General features: G+C 45.5%; 1 pseudogene; it reads left to right on the forward strand.

The window, feature by feature from the left end:
- Positions 1-12,859: 12,859 nt before the first annotated feature.
- LOC116568426 lies at positions 12,860-13,012 on the forward strand (annotated as a pseudogene).
- Positions 13,013-16,410: the final 3,398 nt, after the last annotated feature.

Here is a 16,410-nt window from a genome sequence, read left to right on the forward strand (position 1 = left end):
GTCCTAAATCTCACTAACAAAGACGATTGATAGCAGGATTGTGACACCCCACCAAAAAGTCTCCCAACTATCTTAATGTTAATGGCTGGTCTAAAGACAACATTGATCCAGCAGCAAGGGCAAGGCCTCCGGCAGGCCTGGAACATCCTGGCACCTTGTAGGCCCTCTTTAGCATATGAAAACTCCACTGAAACCTCCCTTCCCCTCACCTTCCCCCAACAGCAGGGTATATAACATGCCTACCCTCACAACCCGGGGCAGCCGCATCTCTTCCTGCCCACGGGTCCTGTCCCCGTGCTCTAATAAACCACCTTTTTGCACCAGAGACGTCTTAAGAATTCTTTCTTTAGCCGTCGGCTCCGGACCTCACCCCACCGAACCCCACCTAGGTTCAAGAACTTCATCATTTTGGTGAGCCAGCCAGGAACTTCATCAAAATGGTTAAAATTGCAGTCATTTTCTCCTTCACACTTTTATGGCTGCCATCTTTGCTTTTCACTCTCTGCCAGACAGGAAATGGTTCATGTGTACGTCCGTCCCTGGAGAGCTTTACTGGGCTTTTGGACTTCAGTCTACCCAGTGGTCTTCCAATCTCAGCTCTCTGTTGAGCTCAAAAGAAGAATGATTCGGTAGATCATCCAGCTTTCTCTTGTCCGAGTGGAAACTCCTTCCTCTTACAGCTTCCTGTCTCTTAAGCACATGTGGAATTGTACTTCGGTTTTATGAAATCTGTATCTTTTCATGTGTGTCTGGACTAACTTCCCTTTGGTACTGTTTTAATTCCTTTAACGGAAGACAACTTCTCATGAGGCCTTTAGGTGGCGCAGATGAGCACCTTGAGGAGCTAGGCAAATTAACACCAAATGCCTGTGTATTTAGTGCTGAACAGAAACCTCGGAGAGGCCTGTGGGAACTTGTAACCACCATCCGCAGCTATAGGTGAATTTTTGTAATGGGGCTCTTAACTCCTTAGTCACCATACTTAATCTCTGTACTAGTTGGAGATGGGGGTTTATAATTAGGTCAGATTTTTCAGAGGCAGTTAAGAATTGTTGCGATTCCAGTTTGTGGTCAGATCAGGGCTAGCAGAATGAAGAGGAGATTCTGGATATAGAAAAAAAGACAAAGAGACATAATATTACATCTCCTTATCATCCTTACATGTGACATAATGTTACACCACAGCTTTATAACCCTTAGAATGGTGCTGTCAGTGGTAAATGAAATACTTGTTTCTCCAAGCATGTGAGGAGCAAATTGGAAAAACTGGCTCAGTTGCTTAAATGATTGTGTATTCAGATTGAATCTGAGGGTACCTAAAGTGCAGACTTCGATCTGTAAGGTGATGAGAGGATGCAGTCATGAAACTTCGTATATTTCCCCCCTTCCATTATTATCCCCCCCCCCCGTTTTGCCTGTTTCTGTGGTCCTTGCCTGGGGCTTCAATATACGTATAACTAAGGAAGGCACTATCAGTGCAAAAGACACAATATGCAGACCGTGAAACTGGACAGTGCTTATTCCAAAACATACTTTGACTTCCAGTTACATAGCCGGAGTCAGTGAATGTATCCTGATTACATGCATCCTGCTTGGGCTTCAATAACGAGGTACTGCAGGTTGGGTGGCTTAAACAACAGACATAATCTCACCATTTCGGAGGCCAGAAGACTAGAGTTAGCTTCTGATGAGACTTCTTCCCGGCATTTGGAGAAGGCTGCCTTCTCACTCTGTCCCTGAATGGCCTTTTCTCTGTGAACAGGAGAGAGCTTTGGTGCCTCCTCCTCCTCTTGTATGGACACCAGTTCTGTTAGATCAGGGCCCCATCTTATTAACCTCATTTAATGATTATTACTTCCTTAAAGGCCTTACCTCCAAACACAGTCACATGGAGCGTTAGGATTCAACATAAGAATTCGGGGTGAGGGTAGGGAGCACAGTTCAGTCCCTAACACCAAACAACAGGGACAGTCCTGTGATTCTTTACCTGTCAAATCCTGTGACACTTGCCTGGTGACGGGGCTAAGTTAACGTTAGCAAGGCTGTTGATCCTGCCGGTTCTAGGATTAGAAGAGCACACCTGAGCTGGAAAGCGTGGCCATACAGGAAAAAGCGTAGGTCAAACGAGAGCAAAAGGCTGCAGGGACGGGAAGCAAAGATTTTGCTAGGGTCACTAGAGGTCCTAAAAGAACGATATCACTCCTGTTTCTACCATTGGAGGCCTGGACCCATGCATCCCGGCCGTGGGAGAAACAGCACCATGTCTTGGACACCAACTCAGAGCATATATGCGGCCTCCTGGAGAATCTCGCTCAGCCCTTCAAGGTGTTGCAACCCAGGTGGCAGTTGGCACTGTAACTAAGTCTTCAGGAGGCCGTCCCACTGGTTTCTCCCGCTAGGTGCTTCCGGATGGTGGGGATCATGGTCAGACTCGTGAATTCCACAAGCGTGGGCTCCTGCACTTGGTATTCTGTGAGGTGACTTCCCTGAGCAGAAGGAGTTTATAGTCTGCTTCGGCGGTCATAACGAGATACCATAGCTTAAACAACAACAATTATTTCAGAGTTCTGGAGGTGAGAAGTCCAACATCATGGTGCTAGCTTTTTTTTGGGTGAAGACTCTTTTCCTGAGCTGCCTTTCCTCTGTGCTTAGGTGTACGTGTGCGGGCGTGTGTGTACGTACACACACACACACACCCTGCTTATCGCCCTCGACCCACAAGGACAACAAGAAGCCCCAGTTCAGATGTATCTTCTATTTCCGCAAGTCTACACACTTATATACGTTTACATGACCAATCAGCGAGCGGGGTACAGGAGGGAGCGGATCAGGCTCTACACCTAAAGGAACAACTTCGCTAGCAACCAATGCTGTTTACTTCCTCTTTGGGCGTTCCGCTTAGTCTCACGAGGCACTCCTAACCTGGCAACTAGCCAGGCGCCATCTTTTAATGGCGGAGGCCGCCCTGGCCAGGGGCCTGCCTCCGACATCTCCCCCTTTTTTCTATTATGGCGGGGATCGTGCCTGTCTTAGGTTGTCAGTGGCGGGGAATATCCTTACCCATCATCAGACGGCAGATATCAATGATCTGCGTCCTGTCTTAGGTTGGTATATTTCCCCCACCAATCTTACCGGTCGTTGACTACCGATCCAGCATGCTTAGCCATACTTGGAGGGATGTTCCAGCCTCGATGGCTAACAAGGCCTGCACCATGGCTTGCTGTTGCCTAGGTTGCTGTCGCCTCCAAATTTGCAGTTTCCTTACTAGCAGAATCAAGCCCACTATGAGGATTGTCATCAGACCAATTACGCTAGCCCATTGTTTCGTAAAGGTTAACACATCTTGCAATGTTTTGATTATCTCTGGGAGGGTTGCAAGCTCAACTCTGGTGTTATTTATCCTTGTTATGCCTAGTAGCAGGTGCTGAGTGTAGTTTTGGAATTCTGCGGACTAATTCCCCCGCAAGTATTGGGAGAGCTGTCGGGAGACATTCTGTAAGTCACTCATATTAGTATAGGCTATGGGAGTTACACAAATTTCCGGGAAGGGTGCTATACATCCCAGTCCCAATTGGGCCCCCAATATGTCCACTTGTTCTTGAACCAAATCCACTCTCTGGTTGACTATCAGGATTTCTGCTTGCAGATGTGCATTGATCTGAGTCTGTGTTTGAAGGGCAGCCGCCGTTCCTTCTGCAAGCGTGTTCACAGCTTCTGCAGTGGGTATAGTTGCAGCAAGCAAGACTGCTGCTGCCGTAGCAGCTGCTGTTAGATATAGCCAATACTGTCACAACGGCGGCTGTGATACCAGAATCTCTCTTCTTTCTGGATAGCACCAGGTAACTTGTCCTCTGGAATGGAAACTGGGATAGGAACATGGGTAGGGATACGCATAATCACAGCCAGCTTGAAGGCCGTGACATTCCAGCACTGGGGGAGATAGCAATTCTTAGTGCAATTCAGCGTATCATTCAGCTCGCTAGCATTTGTTATGAGGAAAAGGAACGGTGGTGAGACGCATATGGGAGTGGGCTGATAAGTAATATTATTGGGACAAGACACATTAACTGTTGTCTCAAAGGTACTAGAGTCATTTTGTTCATAAGAACAGTTGAGGAATTTGCCACCATTGAACATGGACACTGCTGAGATATCAGTACATGCTCCTAGCAAGTTACAGACCTGCCATGCATCAAAGGGAGAGGAGGGATTGCCTTGCTTAGGATTTTGAAAGGAATAATTGTACCCTGTAAAGGTATTATTTTCATAAGTAGGAGAGCGTGGAGTGAATGTAAAGCTATGCATTTCATTGATGTAAACTGAGCGCAAGGTACTCTGACATCCAGACCACTCGGGTGGCCATACCCTGTTATTGGTGCACCTGGGCAACTTAAAAGGTTGATATGGCCCCGAGGCATTAATAGGTTTCACAGGGGCCAAACCCTGGATCACAGGTGGTCCTATTGAGGTATGTATAGCAAGCCTTCATCTAGGAACCATGGAGCCGCCTTTTCCACTGTATTCAAAAAGGCCCGAGCAGTTTTTGCTTTTAGTGGAGTTCCATTGGCTTTCAGCAGGTCTTTTAAAGACCCTTCCAGCCGCACTTTAGATACTTCAGATCCCATTATGAACACACAGACAACAGACGTGGACGTTAAAGACACTAACTAGCACATTAATTTTTTACACGCAAATACTTCAGTCGACCTTTACTCCCCGCTTTACCGCGGAATTCCCACTTTTGAACGTGGCTAATGTCCCCGCTTACCTGCGGACCTTTACTCCCCGCTTTCCTGCGGATTACCTTGCAAGATTCCTTTATTTAGTTCCCGGGTTTCAGCACCATTTATCGCCCTCGACCCGCAAGGACAACAAGAAGCCCCAGTTCAGATGTATCTTCTCTCTCTCTATTTCCGCAAGTCTACACACTTATATACGTTTACATGACCAATCAGCGAGCGGGGTACAGGAGGGAGCGAATCAGGCTCTATACCTAAAGGAACAACTTCGCTAGCAACCAATGCTGTTTACTTCCTCTTTGGGCTTCCGCTTAGTCTCACGAGGCACTCCTAACCTGGCAACTAGCCAGGCGCCATATTTTAATGGCAGAGGCCGCCCTCACCAGGGGCCTGCCTCCGACACCTGCTAGCTCGGATGCCTCTTCCACTTCTTAGAAGGACACCAGTCCCATTGGATTAAGGGCCCCACTGGACCTCATAACCTGAGTTACCTCCTTAAAGTCTCTATCTCCAAGGAGGCACATTGGGAGTCAGGCACACACCTATGAGTTTGGTGGCCGGGGAGGCAAAATCCAGTTCGTAACCAGAAATAATGCTGTGTGGCATGCTGTAGGGGTGGATAAGGCATCCTGCAAGTGCATGGACAGGTGTTTTGGTAGAAGCATTGTGGGCAGGGAAGGCAAACCTGTGCTCAGAGTGTTCCAGTGAGGAGAAAGACTGTGCCATCTATGATGGAAGTGGCCCGATGTCACGGATCTGCCGCTAGGGAGTTGTCCGTATTTGACCAGGGAATGGTGCTGTCTTGGTGACCGGTCTGTGCTCCTGGCAGACTGGGCACTCAGCAGTAGCTGTAGACAGGCCAGCCTTGGTGAGTAGAGGTCCATGTTGCTGAACCTGCCCATAACCTCCATCCTTGTCACCATGACCACTTTGTTCAGGAGCCCATTGGGTGATGCCAGAGTGGGTGGCTGGAGAAAAAAGCAGACTGGTATGCACAGAAAAGGTCCTCTCACCCACACAATTATTCACATCCTCGTGTCTGCGCTCATTCTGAGAAGTCTATCCACATACTTCTTCCCCGGGCTCCCTTGTCACCAATCAACATGATCAACATGTCCCGTCTGAGTAAGATGAAACGCCAGGTATACTACTCAGAGTTCCATTCACTGGAAGGGTTGCCCTTCACCACCGTCCTTCAGGGCTGTCCCAGAAAGAGCTGTCATCCTAAGGCTGTCCCCCTTTGGCAGTGCCTGCATATCAGGCAGAACCATATGCAAATGGGGCTCCAGTCTTCTCTTTCTATGTGAATTGTAGGGAATTCCCCATGAGGCACTTCTCAGGGTGCAGGCCGTGAGAGGGGTCGTGTAGCAGGAATGGGGACCAGGGGCATTTGTGCCCCTTCTTCATGTAACTCCCTTGTACCTTCAGGGCCTGCTTGGGCCCTATTTCGTATGTACCATTTCTATTTGATGATGGAGTGAGCCAGTCTCCTTTGTTAGTTTGACCAAAATGTTCAAGTATCATGTACATAGTCCCCCAAATCCCTGCCTTTTCTAGGTGCTTGAGCAGGAGTATCCAGTGATACTTTGCATATCTCTATTGCCACGTTATACCATGGACTAGCAGTACTGTTTTTGCTACTGGAAATAGAGTTTTTAGTGTCTTTCAATCAAATCAGATCAGAGAGCCAATTCCAGAAACGCCGGGCCCATTAAAAGACATTCTGAAGATTCTGTTCCTCTAGAGCAGCTCCTGGTACCAAAATGGCTTATGGGACTGTGGAGGCTTCATGAGTCCCATGTGATGAGAGAGCTTGGCCAGCTGGAGACTCAGAGAAGGGCTAGATAGAGCTGGTGTCTAACGGCAGTCTGCTGGCTGAGCTCCTCCTCACTTGTTCTGGGGAAGCCTTCAACCTACTGGAGGAGACCTGGCAGCAGTATAGGGAGTATTCTGCTTTAGTTAAAATCCACTGATTGAAACGTTATTCTCATCCAAAAAAACTCCCTTCACAGAAAACATCCAGAATAACGTTTGACCACATACTTGGACACCATGGTCTAGTCAGGTTGACACATAAGATTAACCATCACAGCATATAATACTTAAGGTGCACAAAATCAAAGACACAGAGCACATCTTGAAAGAAGCCTGAAGGAAAAAACATCCTGGTGATAGAATAACAAGGATTAAGTATTACATCAGAATTCTCTGCAGAAACCATACAATCAAGAAAAGAGAGTACAGTGAAATATTTAAAGTGCTGTAAGAAAATCCCCACCAAAAAAAAAAAGAAAATAGAAAATCCCCACCAACTAAACAAAATGAGAATAAATGAAAAGAAAATCTTACTAACTGAGCTAACAGATAACAATTTGTTCAAAATGATAATATAGCAAAACTATATTAGATAATTATATTGGGTGCTAGGGTGGCTCCGCTGGTTGAGTGGCTGTCTTCAGCTCAGGTCATGATATCAGAGTCCTGGGATCAAGCCCTACCTACATCTGGCTCCCTGCTCAGGAGGGAGTCTGCTGCTCCCTCTGGCCCCCATCCTGCTCAGGCTCGAGCACTCGCTCTCTTCTCTCATAAAATCTTTTGAAAAGAATGTGTGTGTGTGTGTCTTAGATGATTATAGCTTGTGGAGAAATTAAGTGGGCAAACAGCAACATTCCAAAGGGCAGTGGAGGGAATTGGAAATGCTCTGTTACAAGGACCTGCCTGCCCTGTCTGTGAAGGGTTGCAGTGTTATTTGCAAGTTGACCCAGATTGCTTGGAAATGTATATTGCAAACTACAGGGCAGTCACTAAAACATTTTAAAAAGAAACAGAATTGATATTCTAAGAGATGAGAAAAGAGAATCATGTAAAATGCTCACTGAAGACCATAGAAGGCTGAAAAAGAATGGAAGAGAAAAGGAACAATGAACAAAAGCAGTGAATAGAAACCGTTGCAGATATGGAAGATACTAGTTCAACTATGTCCAGTAATCACTTTAAATGGTCTAAATACATCAGTTAAAAAACAGACTATCAGAGTGGTAAACAGGACCCAACTATGTTGCCTGTAAGAAGCTTAGTTTAGGATGCCTGGGTGGCTCAGTGAGTTAAACGTCTGCCTTGGGCTCAGGTTAGGAACGTAGGGTCCTGGGATGGAGTCCTACATCAGACTCTTGTTTCTTCCTCTACCCCTGCCCCCCTGCTCCTGATCACTCTCTCTCACGTTCTCTGTCTCAAAACATTTTAAAAAGCAACTTACAAACACAGGTAAATTAAGAGAGACAGGGAACGTATACCATACTGATACTAATTAAAAGAAAACTGGAGTGGTTATATTGATTTCAGACAGAGTATACTTAAGAGCAAGAAAAACTACAAGGAATAAAAAGTGGTGTTACATAACAAATGGGGTCAGTTATCCAGACGGTATAATAATACTCGATGAATAAGTGCCTAAGAACAGAATACATGAGGCAAAAACTGATAGAAACTGTAAGGAGAAATAAACAGATCACTAGTGATTGGAATTGAAGATTTCCAACTAGAAATACAATGCATGCTCTCAGACCACGATGGAACAAAACTGGAAATCAGTAACAGCTGGAAAACCCCAATTTGGAGATTATACAACACACTTTGAATACTACATGGGAAATTCTCAAGAAATTATTTTGAGCTAAATGAAAATGAAAATACTGCTTATAAAAATGTCTGGGCGGCGCCTGGGTGGGTTAAAGCCTCTGCCTTCTGCTCAGGTCACGATTTCAGGGTCCTGGGATTGAGCCCCGAGTCAGGCTCTCTGCTGAGCGGGGAGCCTGCTTCCCCCTCTCTCTCTGCCTGCTGCTCTGCCTGCTTGTGCGTGCTGTCTCTCTCTCTCTCTCAAATAAATAAAATCTTAAAAAAAAAAAATGTCTGGGATGAGAGCACCTGGGTAGCTCAGTTACGTGTCTGCCTCCAGCTCAGGTCATGATCCTGAGGTCCTTGGATGGAACTTCTCTCTCCCCCTCGGCCACTCCTCCCCACAGGTGTACACTGGCTTGCTTGCTCTCCCCCTCTCTCAAAACCTTTTTAAAAAACGTGTGGGATGTAGCAAGAGTAGTTTGTTCGTGGAAGTGCGTGTGTTAGCAGAGAAGATCTAAAATCAATAATCTAAGATTTCACTTCAGGAAACTCAAAAAACAGTAAGATGAGAAGAAAATAAAAATGAGCAGAAAGCAATAAAAATTAGAAACAAAATTAATAGAGAAAAATCAGTGAAATCAAAAGCTAGTTTGTTCGGAATGATGAATAAAATTGATGAACCTCTAGCCAAACTAAACAAGAAATAGAAAAGATAGAAATTAGTAATACCAGAAATGGAAGACCCTTAGTACGATCGCGCGGACATTAAATTACCCTAAAGGACTATAAGGAACAACTGCTCCCAGATTTGATAACTTAGATGAAATGAACCAGATCCTTGAAAGACACAATTTACGCAGACTCTCACAAGGAGGAATAAGGCCTGGTTGACTCAGTAAGCTTCTGAAAACAAAACCAGACCTAGTTTCACTGCTGAATTCTACCAAACATTTAAGGAAACAATACCAGTTCTCTACAATATCTTTCAGAAAATAGAAGACAGAACTTTCCCTGTAAATCTAGGAGGCAAACTTGACCCTAATACCTGTTTAAAAACTGAATTAAGAGGCATCTGGGTGGCTCAGTCATGAAGTGTCTGCTTTTGGCTCAGGTCATGCTCCCAGGTCCCAGGGATGAGCCCCACGTCTGTCCGGATCTCTGCTCCGTGGGGAGTCTGCGTCTCCCACTCCCCCTGCTTATGTTCCCTCTCTTTGCGGTCAAGTAAATGTTAAAATAAAAATAAAAAATTCAACCAAGTACATTTAAAAATCTAATTAGCTTTATTATTAAAAATTCACGGGGGCACCTGGGTGGCTCAGTGGGTTAAGCAGCTGCCTTCGGCTCAGGTCATGATCTCAGGGTTCTGGGATCGAGTCCCACATCGGGCTCTGCTCAGCAGGGAGACTGCTTTCCTCTCTCTATCTGCCTGCCTGCCTGTCTACTTGTGATCTCACTCTGTCAAATAAATAAAATCTTTTTTTTTTAAGATTTGTTTACTTATTTATTTGACAGAGTGAGCACAGGCAGACAGAGTGGCAGGCAGAGGCAGATGGAGAAGCAGGCTCCCCGCTGAGCAAGGAGCCGGATGTGGGACTCGATCCCAGGACGCTACTAGGATCATGACCCGAGCCGAAGGCAGCTGCTTAATCAACTGAGCCACCCAGGCGTCCCAAATAAATAAAATCTTTAAAAAAAAAAAGATTATAATGAAATATTAAAAAAATAAATTAACGAATAGGGCAGCATTCCACCTAGCAAGTAGAGGAGAGCTCCACTGAGTTGAAACAAAAAGGTTTCAGAGGAGGAGAGAGGGCATTAAAGAAGGGAAGGGAGTGGGGGCGATGAGGAAGAGGAGGGAATTAATCATTAACAAGGAATGTAATGTTAGGCAAGGGGAGAAAAAGCGCATCTATCAGAAAACTTCCTAGCGGGCTCCTTGCTTGGCAGGGAGCCTGCTTCTCCCTCTGCCTCTAGCCTGCTACTCTGTCTGCCTGTCCTTGCGCTCTGTATCTCTCTCTCTCTCTAACAAATAAAAATCTTAAAAACAAAACAACCTAGTATTGACCAGGAAAGTCCATGTTGACTGGTTCAAGATTACATTCCTGATGGGACAGTGTGAAACTTCAGTTAGCTTAGGTATTAAGTCCTCCTCCTCTACTGACTTGGCATCTTAATCTAAGTGAAGCCATTCTGGGTCTGCCCCTTCTTTGGATCAAAGTCAATTTAACTGAGAGATGTAATTAAAAACAACAACATGGGGCGCCTGGGTGGCTCAGTGGGTTAAGCCGCTGCCTTCGGCTCAGGTCATGATCTCAGGGTCCTGGGATCGAGTGCCGCGTCGGGCTCTCTGCTCAGCGGGGAGCCTGCTTCCCTCGCTCTCTCTCTGCCTGCCTCTCCAACTACTTGTGATTTCTCTCTGTCAAATAAATAAAAATATAAAAAAAAATCTTTAAAAACAACAACAACTTAAGGCACTAGTGCCAATCTCGCTTACCACTTTGTAGTTCTCTGTAGCTTCTGTTGATTCTTTCTTTGACATTCACAGGTTCAATCAGATTGGGAGGTTGACCTCCAGAACACTTGCTAGAAACCAAAGTAAAAGCACGGAAATCAAAAACAGACATTTAGGGGCGCCTGGGTGGCTCAGTTGGTTAAAACTCTGCCTTCGGTTCAGGTCATGATCCCACCATCGAGCCCCGCATCGGGTTCTTCGCTCAGGGGGGGAGGGAGCTTGCTTCCCCTTCTCTGTCTGCCTCTCTGTCTTCTTGTGATATCTCTCTCTCTCTCTCTGTCAAATAAATAGATGAAATCCTTAAAAAACAAGCAAACAAGCAAAAAAAAAAAAAAAAAAACCCAGACATTTAGTTCAGGAAAAGAGGGATGAGTTCAGGAGGTCCAAGCATGAGTTGTAACCAAACTAACACGACTTCCCTCCTTGGTGAGTGACAGGTAGAGACTTCACCAAGTGGAGTTGCCACACAAAGGAAACTTTGCCGCAAATAAGGACATCATGGGGAAGGGGAGGGGGAATAAATTCTAAAGCTGCGGCTCCCCGGGTAGGGGTCAGCAGGTTCTTTTTACCTAGGGTTAGGATGAATTCTCAGAAAAAGGGGATTTGGTCATAGCCTGTAAAGGCAGACAGAATGTTGCATCGCACTTAGAAAACAGGCCTCTAAGGTGCGTCTAATGTTCTGTTAATGAAGCTGGTGCTCCTCCTAGGGCCGAGAATAACACTTTGATGAAGCAGAGGTAGTTGGCCAGGGGGGAGAGGGGCTCTGGGCATGCTGGGTGGGGTCTAGGGCTCCTTATCTCTGGTAAGGAATATAGGGTCTTGTTTACTTTTGGAAAAGGTACTGGGAGTTTTAGCATTGATTTATTGTCTCTGATAGGGTGAGGCTAATTCCTAGCCTGGTAGAGACTGTTAGCTTTTGCACGCTCTTGAATTCCCTTGCTTTGTAATTCGGACACCACCTGGGAAGTTCCTAGAGAAGTGTGCTCAGGCGAGTAGCGAGGTAGGACATCAGAGATCATGGAAAACAATCGGGCCAAAAATGACTTACCCTGAGTCCCCAAAGCTACGTCTAGGCTTTGACTGAGGACCCTTAACTCTTTCTGCTTTCAGAATAACGTGTGTTCCAGAAAAGGACTAGAAGAAAAAAAAAATTTGAAAACTTTCCCATATCGAAGGGTTAGAAAGGAAAATGAATGAGATGTTCCATAAATGAAACTGAACTTTCAAGAATGGACTAGATTTCTGGGGCCCCTGGGTGGCTCAGTGGGTTAAAGCCTCTGCCTTCGGCTCAGGTCATGATCCCAGGGTCCTGGGATTGAACCCCGCATCGGGCTCTCTGCTCAGCAGGGAGCCTGCTTCCTCCTCTCTCTACTGCCTTTCTGCCTACTTGGGATCTCTGTCAAATAAATAAAATCTTTAAAAAAAAAAAAAAAGAATGGACTAGATTTCGCCACCAGTTGTGATGCCTCGTGAATTTTAATAGATGTACACACAGTGCTGCAATCAGAAAGCTGACTGGATCTGAAAGGAACCCCTTTCCTTTGTTCTGTTTTACACACTGAAAGGCATTATTTGAAGAAAGGTACAGAGACAGGAACAGCCTGTCAGGTTCCCTCCAAGCGAGCAGAGGTTCAGAACCCACGCCCGCCGCCGCCGCGGGTGGGGCTGGGAAGGAAAGACCAGACCAGGGGGCCGGGGAGGGGTGGGTGGAAGGGAGGAGGTAGGCCGGAGGTCAGGGTTCTTGTGACGTCATGAGGAGGGCGTGTCTTATGTAAATATAGCAGCGCGGGGGCTGATGGTTCGACAGCTGCCGCCTAAATTACAATGGGATCTCCGGGGCTACGGGAAGCAGTGCGGGCGGTTGACGGAGGTTCATGGTGCTGCGTGCGTGGAAGGCGTCGAGGGGCTCAAGAGTGGTGGGGAGCGAAGTGGTCGTGTGTGAAGAGTGCAAGGCGTGTGCAGCTGGTGTGGGGCGGAGGGATTGGAAGTCACATTTACCTGGCGGAGGAAATACTATGATCTTGAAGGTGGTCTTTTTATAGTAAAGATTATCCACTGTACTCTGAATGTTCTGGTCTCTAAACGTGGGGAACTCGAATGCATAATTTGTAGTAGTGGGGGACTGCGTTAGCGATCTGCTCTGTAATTTGTATGCTCAAAAATTAGGTTTTTGGGACTTTTTTTTTGCTTGTTCCAACGGCTTAAGGCTGGATGAATGTGTTTATGTGTTTTCTGGTGTCTTACGATGTGGATTATTTTTTGGAAACACATGAAAAAGATGCTCTTTAGTTTTGGGGAGAGATAAGATGGAGAGATGGAGTATTTTTGGAAACACATGAAAAAGATGCTCTTTAGTTTTGGGGAGAGAAGTTTAAGATCGAGAGAGCTTGCAAGAGAGTAACTGGTGCATTAAGGGCTGGAGAGTGTAAAGCATAAGAGAATTTTTAGTATAGTGTCATACCTGTTGCAGGAATTTCTTCATAGGTGTTTTTTTGAAGATCTTCATAGGTGTTTTTTCGAAGAGTACACAGAGTTTCTTCTCTAGCATTTCCACCATTTTTTAAAACAAGGGAAGTATTAGTGGTTCTGAACCTATCTTCTGGAGCCTGGCCATATCCTCAGCTCAAATTCTTGCTTTCAAATCCCGCCCTCCGACAGTGAAGTTATGCTTTTTTTTTTTTTTTTTTTAAGATTTTATCTATTTATTTGACAGAGATCACAAGTAGGCAGAGAGGCAGGCAGAGAGAGAGAGGAGGAAGCAGGTTCTCCGCTGAGCAGAGAGCCCGATGTGGGGCTGGACCCCAGGACTCTGTGATCATGACCTGAGCCGAAGGCAGAGGCTTTAACCCACTGAACCACCCAGGCGCCCCGAATTAACGCTTTCTGTGGTCAGAATGACTGTAATCTCCTGGGCTGGAAGTATCTCAGAGTTAATACATTAGCTTAGCCGACTGGCTTGGTAAAAGCGGAATAAGGATTCAAGGCCTTGCTTCAAAAACAGGCCAGTGCACTATCGACCTCAGAACCACAGCACCCTCCAGTGAGTGAGCAGCGGCAACACAACCGGACAACCCGTGCAAAGAGAGGTCGGTTGGCGGAGGCCCTCGCGGTGTAGCATTTAGTGGGGGCAGCCGCCGGGTTTTACAGGTGGCGGACCCCCACAAGAGTTGGCACTGGCAGCGGTCCTCTGGTGGGGAGGATGTGATTCGCGTCCTTAAAGCTGTTGATGCCGGGCTTGCTCAGGGCGGAACCCGCCTGCTTCCCTTTTCCGTTGTCTCCTCTGCCCCAGAGAAAGCTCGCTGTTAAGGTAATCCCTTTAAGTGCTCCTGCTCTCCTACAAATTGCAAGCTGACTAGGCACACCCTAGTTAGTACTCTTCTTGTTTACTTGTAAGACTTGGGGTCAAGTCTGATTCAACATTCCTTGTTTACCTACAAGACCTATGACTCATAAATAACGGTTGTCTTCTCCTTTGTTGGTTGTTAGGTTGTATCTAATAAATAGGGGACGGAGTTGTGGTTTGGGGCGATAGTCCTTTCAGCTGTCGTCACCTGCTCCCTCTCTGGCAACTGACTTGTTTGTGCCTCATTCTTCTCCCGTGAGCAGTCAGGAAGCGGCAAAATAAATCTTAAACCAAATCTGAAAGGAAATCTGTAACTTTAAAAAAAAAAGATTTTATTCTTTATTTGATGGAGAGAGAGAGAGCATTGGTAGGCAGAGCAGCAGGCAGAGAGAGAAGGGGGAAGCAGGCTCCCTGCTGAGCCGAGAGCCCGATGCGATGCGGGGCTAGATCGTGGGATCACACTGCGTTGAAGGCAGAGGCTTTGACTCACTGAGCCACCCAGGCACCACCCATTCTAATTTTTCTAAGGAGTCACCTGTGTTAATAAAAAAATACAACATGACCTAAACTTCTTCCATGACCTTTATATGTCACATATTTAAATTACTTAAAAATACTAATTCTGGCACCTGGGTGGCACAGTCGTTAAGCGTCTGCCTTCGGTTCAGGGATTGAGTCCCACATGGGGCTCCCTGCTCAGCCAAAAGCCTGTTTCTCCCTCTCCCACTCGCCCTGCTTGGGTCCCTCTCTCGCTGTGTCTCTGTCAACTAAATAAAATCTTAAAAAAAAAAAAATACTAATACTCCTCTCCATTATCAACTTCCATTTCTCTTTCTCTCTCTCTCTTTTTTTGGTACCACGCAGTCAGGGTCGTGAATTAAATTTGGTTTTTTTCCGTGTTGCAAATTCAGGAACAAAATCTTTCTTTAGGAAATACCACATTTAGGGGTGCCTGGCTGGCTCAGGTGGCAGAGTATGCAACTCTTGATCTCCGGGTGGTGAGTTCAAGCCCCATATTGGGGGGGGGGGGGTGGAGCCTACTTTAAAATGATTAAACTAAATATCATACTTATAACGTACATAATTTTTCCAGATAGTCTTAATTTCTTAGTTTTATATATAAATGTACATAATTACTACTACTCTGATCAAAATTTTTAAAGGTTTTATTTATTTATTTATATGACAGAGAGCGATCACAAGTAGGCAGAGAGAGAGAAGCAGACTCCCCACCGAGCAGAGAGCCTGATACAGGCTCTATCCCAGGACCCTGAGATCATGACCCAAGCCGAAGAGAAGCCCGAGGCAGAGGTAGAGAGGCTTAAACCATTGAGCCACCCATGCGCCCCCCTCTTATTAAATCTTTAGAGACCTAATTGTCTTTTCCCTGCAGAGGAAGAGAAAAAAATACTGATTTGTTTCTAAGAAAACATATTTATTAAAGGGAAGAATTCCACCAGAGTAATAGGCATTCTAAAGGAACTAATTGTGGTAAGTAACGTCATTTAATGTGGAAACAAAGGAGACCTATCTATGAACAAGTCTTGCTAGTGAAGGACACAAAAGGAAATGATTAAACAACAGGAGGTCCCTGAAGGACCCCTTCATTGCTGAAAATCAGAGTAGTTTCTGTGATACCCTTTTGAGTCTAACAGGACATTCTCTTTCCCAGTGTATATATCTGCACATGAAGTCATTGCTTTTCATCCATTCTTATCAAACCAAACTTGCTTACCACTATGGAGAGTAATAAATCTTGTCAGAAAAGCACATGTTGTTGATTTCATTGCTTGTCTGTTATGATATGTTTTTCCTTTACTTTGTGTTCTAATTTAAAATAGAATCCTTGGGGCGCCTGGGTGGCTCAGTGGGTTAAAGCCTCTGCCTTCCGCTCAGGTCATGATCCCAGGGTCCTGGGATCGAGCCCCGCATCAGGCTGTCCGCGGAGCGGACAGCCTGCTTCCTCCTCTCTCTCTTTCTACCTGCCTCTCTGCCTACTTGTGATCTCTGTCTGTCAAATAAATAAATAAATAAAATCTTAAAAAAAAAAAAAAAAAAAAAAAAACAAACACAAACATTTAAAAAAAAAAAAAAAAAAAAAAAGAATCCTTAATAGAAATTAACATTTTTTTCCTCAACTATTTAGAAACTTGTATATACTAATGAAAGAAGGTTGCCCCTTGCATGTTAAAAATTTT

The sequence above is a fragment of the Mustela erminea genome, chromosome 10 (assembly GCF_009829155.1).
Source record: "Mustela erminea isolate mMusErm1 chromosome 10, mMusErm1.Pri, whole genome shotgun sequence".
NCBI classification, from domain to species: Eukaryota; Metazoa; Chordata; class Mammalia; order Carnivora; family Mustelidae; genus Mustela; species Mustela erminea.